General features: G+C 40.7%; 1 long non-coding RNA gene across 1 annotated transcript; it reads left to right on the top strand.

Moving 5' to 3' along the window:
• Window positions 1-979: 979 nt before the first annotated feature.
• LOC140917063 (uncharacterized) lies at window positions 980-6,871 on the top strand. Its single transcript, XR_012160706.1, has 3 exons — window positions 980-1,248; window positions 2,998-3,104; window positions 6,170-6,871. It is a non-coding gene; the product is annotated as an uncharacterized LOC140917063 (long non-coding RNA).
• The last annotated feature ends 665 nt before the right edge of the window (window positions 6,872-7,536 follow it).

The following is a 7,536-nucleotide window of genomic DNA, read 5'->3' as shown; positions in this document are numbered from 1 at the left end:
AACTGAGGTTCTCTTCCATTCTCCAGCTATAATTACAGTATTTTTTTTTTTTTAGATTTGTTTCCAAATGTTAAAAAAAAAAAAATCCATTTAGTTCAGTGGGTAAACATTGTGTAAAATCTGATGACTTGCAGCTATGGCATCTTCCACCATCAGATGCCTGGACTTTGAACATATTCCTAAAAGCTATGTGCATGATTTTTAAAAAATGCACTAAGTCCACTTGTTTCGTTTAATTACATTTCAGACATGCATTCCCAGGTCCCGAAGTGCCTTCCAAAACACAGTGGTTCCTGTCGGGTTTTCGTTGTTGCTTTAATGATATAAAGATCTCGGAGGATAGAAAGATGGGTAGTTAATATCTACATTTAACTTATTGCATCTTTTGGATTCGTTTGCCTTGCCTACCGAGCCTGAGCGTGGCTGTGCTGGCTGGCAAACAGACGTGGGAGCCAACGACCGTTTATATTCTCCCTGGCTAGTGAAAAGACACCAGTACCCACAGGCAGAGACCTGCACTGGGGAGCACACAGAGCTCAACTTCCTCTGCTTTGGCAGGGACAATCGCTGCTGCTCTCGGTCAGCGCCCCTTTGCGGGCGGGGGGGGGGGCGGCGAGGAAAGTGTTTCGGGGAGTCTCCCCGCAGGCAGGGCTGCGGGTCGCAGCGGCGGCACGGGCAGGTGGGCTGGCGGGAGGCCGCGGGCGGCGGGGGAGGAAGGGGAAGAGGCGCGCAGCAGCCAGTCAGGTGACCCTGTGTGTGGCAGGTTGGGCGGCGGGGGCGGCCACGCCGCGTGTAGGCAGCAGCCGCCGCCGCAGCCGGGCTGGGGAGCGGGCTGCGCCCCGAGCCGCGGCGGAGGCGGCGGCGGCAGGGACTGGGCCATGTGATGCCGGGGGACGGCGAGAGGAAGAGGAGGTGGGGGAGGAGGAGGAGGGGGGTAGGTGCTGCTCGCGGGAGAGTCACTGGGGCTCCGCCGCCGGGGAGCGGAGCCGGGCAGCCGCCGCCGCCGGGGAACGTGCCCGCCAGCCGGGCTCGGGGCAGAGCCGCCTCCGTCCCTCCCGCGGAATCCCAAGCGGCCGGAGGGGCGGGGAGCCGCGGCCCCCGGAGCGAGCTGCTCCCCCTGGCTGTGTGGCGCGGGGAGGAGGAAAGGCAGCGGCGGCAGCAGGAGGGACCCCGCGCTGCAAGGAGCCGCCGCCGCCGCTGCTTCATCCTGCGGCACCGGGAGGCAGAGAGGAGCCCGGGCGCGCGCAGGTGGGCAGCACCCGCAGCAGGGCCAGCCCCCTGCCCCCGGGGCGCGCCGGCTGCTGCAGGGCAGCCGCGTGGCTCCAGCCTCCCCCCAGCCCTGTGGCGGGTCTCTGGGTGCGCGCGCGACCCTCCCTTTTCTCCCCTGGGGGTGGCCGGGGGGTGGGGGAGGGCTCAGACCCGGGGTCATCTAGTGCTGCGTGTGTCTGTTCCCAGCTGGAAATAGGGGCGTGTGAGTGTGAGAGAGACGCATCATCTCCTACTTTCCGTCAAATCTTTTTTAGATCTTCAGATTCACCCCGTGTGTATGTGCCTTTCAGACAACGCGCGTGTGTGCTGGGGGGGGGGGGGGGAGATTTATTGATTGGACTAGTTTCCGTGCATTGCTTACTTGCCATTTAGTTATTTATCCTACTTGCATTAGGGAATTGGTAACAGCCAAGCTGTGCAATGAGGGTGCCGAAGGTGGCTGCATGCGTACATTTTGACAGGGAAACGATTGGCGTTTTTAGCGAGCAATGTGGAAAACGCAATTCCCTTTGGGGTGAAATTTTGGCTAGTAACTTCAAGGGAGGCAGAGCTAGGTATGGTCAAGGATTTACCTGCAGGACACTTGCTCTGCAGAACACAATAAAGCACCATCAGTCTTTTGTTTTAGAGAAATTTGCTAGCAAATCATGTTTAATCTCTGTTTGGGATAAATATGTTTCTCCAAGTTTGTGACTTTTTTTTTAGATGTTTTAATCATATGCAACACTGTGTTAATTATAAAAAGCTTTTAGCATTTCAGATTTCAAATATGAGAACAGCCGTTGTCATGCGTGTGCTCGTAGTGGCATGAGGAAATGATTGTGTTTCAGATAGTTAATGACTTTATAGCATTTTTCCAGGTAGAGAAGTCCTCAAGAGAGTGGTTCTACAGTTACTTGTAGACAGGATATCAAAAATTAATAAGTGGAGCCAAGAGAGAGTGTGCACATGCAAAAATCCATAATATCTCAAAAGATTATTTTCCCTTGAATCTCATTCAGTTGCTGAATGAAACAAATCTGGTAAATAGGAATAGGCTTTTGCTTTTACAAGTAAAATATTCCCCTGAAAAATATATGATGACTGTGAGGTCTTTGAATACCCAGCCTGCATTTTTGTTTGACCAGTGTGTAAATGTGTCATATTGGAGTAAAAGTTATTTTCTAATTTATTACAGTAAATTTAAAATTGACTTTTATGCAATAAGAAAATTACAGAGTTTAACATAGTTCAATGTCTTATTGAAAATAAATTTTGCATTGTCAACATTAATTTTTTGTGCATATCATTACAAATTCTATGGGGTAACCAAGTTCTCAGTGAAAAGTACATTTTTGTAAAATGGTGATGTTTAAATGGAAGTTGGGATAGTCTTATATTTAATAGAAAACTAAGTACAGATGTTTCTGTACCTGAAAAAGTTATAGTATTGCCTTTCAGGGTTATAAAGTATCCGTTAAACAACACAGAAGTAGATGGTGGGATACAAGGGTTTGTTTCTTTTAGTCTTTAAATATTCAATTTAATATTGAATTAAATTATGTTGGAATCATGTATTTCCTTACAAAGAAGTTTACACATAACACAGTGTTAGTATTTTAACTGTCCTCATACAGTTGAGAACATTTTTACTAGTATGGTTGTGTAGTAAAATAAATGAGATGAAATATTTTGTGATGGTAGGCTTTACAGGATAATACGTGACTAATTTCTCCTATATGACTACAGGTGGCAGTGTAGAAGCCAAGAACAAAAACTGACAGAAGTTACTTTTCTCTTTAAGAAAATGAAGAGAGCGTACACATGACTAAGCACAGGAACCTGAAAAACCACAGGTATGTGAAGTGATTAATCTAAGTGCCTATGATACGCCGAATATTTACTGTATCCTGATATTACTGATTCATTAGATATTTTAGACCAAATTTCACTTGAGTTATCTGATTCATTTAAATCAAGATCCTAATCCATATGGCAAAAAAATCATATGCAATAACTAAAGTAGAAAAAATGATGTGAGTTAGTTGTGAGGGAAAGGAGATATTTCAACATCTTTCCCCAGTTTATTTTAGCTATAAAGAATTTGAACAGGATAGTACTTTAAATAACTTGCTTTCTTAAATAAGTACATGGCCTCACATTGGTCGTACTGTCATCTTTCCTAAACCAAATGACTTATTTTAACTAAAATAGACAAATTTCAGTTGTAGTGGGAAGTTTCAATTTCTACGTGTTCTAGGAGTCTTCTTAGAACTTTTAAAGTTCACGCAGAGTCAAAAGCTTTAGACATGGGGTAGAGGAACTTCAAAGATGTTTGTCCTCAAATTGTCCAGAAATGGTGTTAATCTTTTAGTTAAATACAGTATTTTAATCTTTTGATATGTATTAATACACACAGATGACAGTGCAATAAAAAAAAATCAATGAGGTGATTCCAAATACATGTAGTTCTCAATAATAAAATAACATTACTGATCTTTCCTTATAAGGTTACTATAAAATACCAAATCAACAAATATCTAAAAATAAGCAGTTCTAATAGAGATGCTGCATGGAATCTTTTTGTGTATTATAATAAGGGGGAAAATTAGAGTAATTAGTGATGAATTCTGGTTAGTTAACAAAAATGAAATAAGGCATATATCCTTTCCACAAGCCTACTTCTGGGTCTTCAATGCCTATAGAAACTATTCCCTGGGACCAAATTATCTGAATATTTCGAGGCCCTGGCTGAAAGAAGGTACAGACCAGTGGATTGAACTTCTGTTACATAGGGCAATTTGTAAGGTAAAGTGTGAATTTATATCACTCTAGTTATACCCATATAACTCCCATGTGTATACTCTTATTCTCATCTAAGAGGGCCTTCTTTTTGTTTAGCTTATGTTGCTTTGAAACTAAGCTGAAAAAGCCAGTCTTATTCCAGAGTAAGAGATCCACATGGAAATGTTAAAGTAATTTAACTGTACTAGTATAATTGTACCAGGATAACTTCCCATTTAGAGAAGCCTTTCAATTGTCCTTACCTCAAAAAGCTTACAATTTTTTTGTTGGTGGAGTGCCTAGTACGATCAGGTCCTACTTCATAAGTGGGGCTTATTGGTGCTATCGCAATATATGTAATTAATAATATCCCGCACCTGTAATAGTTCTGTAGAACACATGGTTCTAACACAGTTAGCACAGTTACTAAAAATTAACGTGCACAAAAATATTTAAACAACCCTTCTTAAGTTCTAGATTTGTTTATGCTGCAAAGACCAGTTCTTTCAATTATTTTCAGGGGATAGCCAGGCTAACCCCAGCCACCTTTTGAGTAGGCAGTTTGCCGATCACCTCTACCCCAAAGGGAGCATTTAACCTGTAGCTTATTGGGAAAGGGAAATTAGCTAAATAAGGTGAAAATCAACACAACAGTAAGTATTGTGATCCTGATTTAGTAAAGCAGGTAAGCACATGAGTGCTTTAAGTACTTAATTCAAAGCAAATGGGACCATTTGCAGGCATTTCCAGCACATGTTTAAGTGCTTTTCTGAAAACATTAATTCACTCTGGTATCAACATGTGTAGATGAGAAAATGGAAATATATATTTATATTTGTGTCAGGAATGTAAAATTTTAGTAGGTTCTTCTATTATAGTAAGTAGTCACAAAAATTAAGCATAATGTATAATGTAAGAAGAGCAGTAACTAAGCAGAGTGCTGTAGTTAAGGATTCATATTACAGAGTTTTTGCTATTCTGCATGCACCTAGTACTGTACACTATGAAGTATTATCAATAATTAAACTAAACTATAGTTGTAAAATTCTCAAAGTATATTTTGTGGTATATAACCATTGCTTTTTGCATATGAGAATTCACAAAATTCAGCCAGTTGTAATGAATCAGTCTGCCACTAGTGCAAATTGGTGAGGATCAACTGTATTTGCCCTGCATTAGACTATCTAAATTGGATTTGACAGTGGCAAATACTGCAAGCTGATATGAAATGAAAATGAATAAAGCCTTCACTATGAATCAGTTAATTGGTATATTGCTTCCTTACCTTTGCTATACACCTCTCACTGCAAGATAAAATAATCATGATTGTTTATCATTCTCTATAAATACTGCAAGAGAAACAGATGAGAACTTCAACAGGTTTTTTGTTGTTTCATGTTGTATACAATATAACTAATAAAGAATAACTTAGTTCTGATATTTGAAAGCTACAGTTGTAGTGTTAGATTTATGATTGATATGGTATAAATCAGAATGTCTTGGTAATAATAAAATATATAGAAATGTTTGCTTTAATGGGAGTTACCCTTATAAATCCATCATGTGTCAATGGCACAATAAAGCTCATATCTTTGTAGCAGGGAGAACCATCTCCTGATACTGTGTTTTTTAATTGAAAATTCGTTGCTCTCCATGCATTCATTCTTTCTTGTCATATGTGGCTGCACAGTGAATCATTTGATGGCTATCATAAAGGTAGTTAAAGTCAGCATTACAACTGCTATGGAATCATGCTAGTATGAAATAAATGTAGTAATCTGTTATGGTACTGTGGTTTTGGACAATAACATCCTATATTCCCTGTGTTGCTAGAACTTTTATGAATTGCCTTGGAAGTGTTATGAGGGGATTGGGAGAAAAGATCAGCTTTGTGGGTCATTGTTAATGAACAGTGCAGTTGAGTCAGTATAATTGCTGACATTCAGGAAGCCTAGCTGAAAGGTGGAGAAAAGACTACAGACAGGCATTTTGGAGAGAGTATGGTGCTTACACCATAAGTTTCAACCAGTGGAGGGCCACTACTTCAGTTAAGAAGCATAAATTTAAATATAGACTGGTTATCAAGGATCAAAGGCAGTTTTATGTGAGACATGTTGAATGTCCCTGTTTCTACAAGAGGATGAAGGTTTGAGCTGAAGTTTCTGGCAAGTGAAAATTCCAGATGGAATAGACAAAGAGTAAGAAGATGGAAGAATATAGGACACAACTGAAGAGTGTGTGTTTGGAGACATACAACAAGACGCCCTAGTCAAGGTAATACTGGGACAGCTGGAGCCCCACTCAGAAGAAGAGAAAATAAAATGTATCTCCATCTCAATTCTGTGCATAGGTCACCGATGCTAATTTAATGGGATAGCTATTCCATGTGAGGGGCCCACCTGTTGTGGGTGGTGGTAATTCCAGAGCCTAACTCATAGTACACTTTCCTGAAATAGGCACTAAAGCAGAAGGAAAAATACAGCCTTTAGCCATGACACAGCACTGAAAAGCATCCTTGCTTAATGAACATATGTAAAGCTACAGCAAGTTAAAGTGTACCACCTAAAATGTTGACCTAGAGACATCTTGGTAGATAATGGAATAATCAGTGAAGAAAAGGAAAGTACTGAAAGGGACAAGTGGCAAGTGATCCTGATCAGTGACTCCTTGGTGACAGCCTGACAGAGCCATGCCCTCAGAACAGGGGAGATCTTCTCTTTTCCTTGTATGTGTTCAAGTTTACAGATTTGACAAACAGAGCAAATATTGTTCTGAAGAAGTCTGAGAAATTTCCTTTTATTGTAGCTGCTTATTTACTAGAACTGGTAAAATTTTTTCAACCAACAAGATTTTTGTCAAAAAATAGTGTTTTCTGAAAATAGAATTTTTTTTTGCAACATATTGTCCATGTCAATAAATTGTTAATGAAAATGCTCACAATATTTTATGTTTTTGTTTATAATTTTTCTTTTCCCTTACCACCTTCTCTCCTTTCTTGCTTTCTCCCCCCGCCTCCCAAATCATATTTGAAAGTTTAGGTTTTGTTTTGAAAATGACTGGAGGGGTGAGGAATAAAGGGAGAGAACCTGAAAAATGGGAGACGAGCGGGAATCAATGATTTACTAATGAAATATTTCAAAAACACCAAAAGTTAGTCCATTTGAATGCTGTAAAATGAGAACAACTTCAAAATTTTCACAAAATTCTTTTTCTATATTTGACAATCTCTGTTTACTTTTCCACAAGTGTGGTGTCATTCAGGATGTTCTAGCCTTCTTCCACACATGTCAACATTTTCAAACTTAAAGTTAGGCACCCAAATCCATACTTTTACAGTATGTCTACACTGCAGTGTAAGCCTAGGGTTAGTGGGACTTGAGTTGCGGTCCTGGGTTAGTGCAATTGCAGCATAGAGACAATGGAGGTTATGCTTGAGGCCAGGCTCAAGTGCGGGCTTATATTGCAATGTAGACCTACCATAAATCACTTGAAAAAGTGACTTGA

The sequence above is a fragment of the Lepidochelys kempii genome, chromosome 1 (assembly GCF_965140285.1).
Source record: "Lepidochelys kempii isolate rLepKem1 chromosome 1, rLepKem1.hap1, whole genome shotgun sequence".
NCBI lineage: Eukaryota > Metazoa > Chordata > Testudines > Cheloniidae > Lepidochelys > Lepidochelys kempii.
This window is presented reverse-complemented; position numbering and strand designations above follow the sequence as displayed.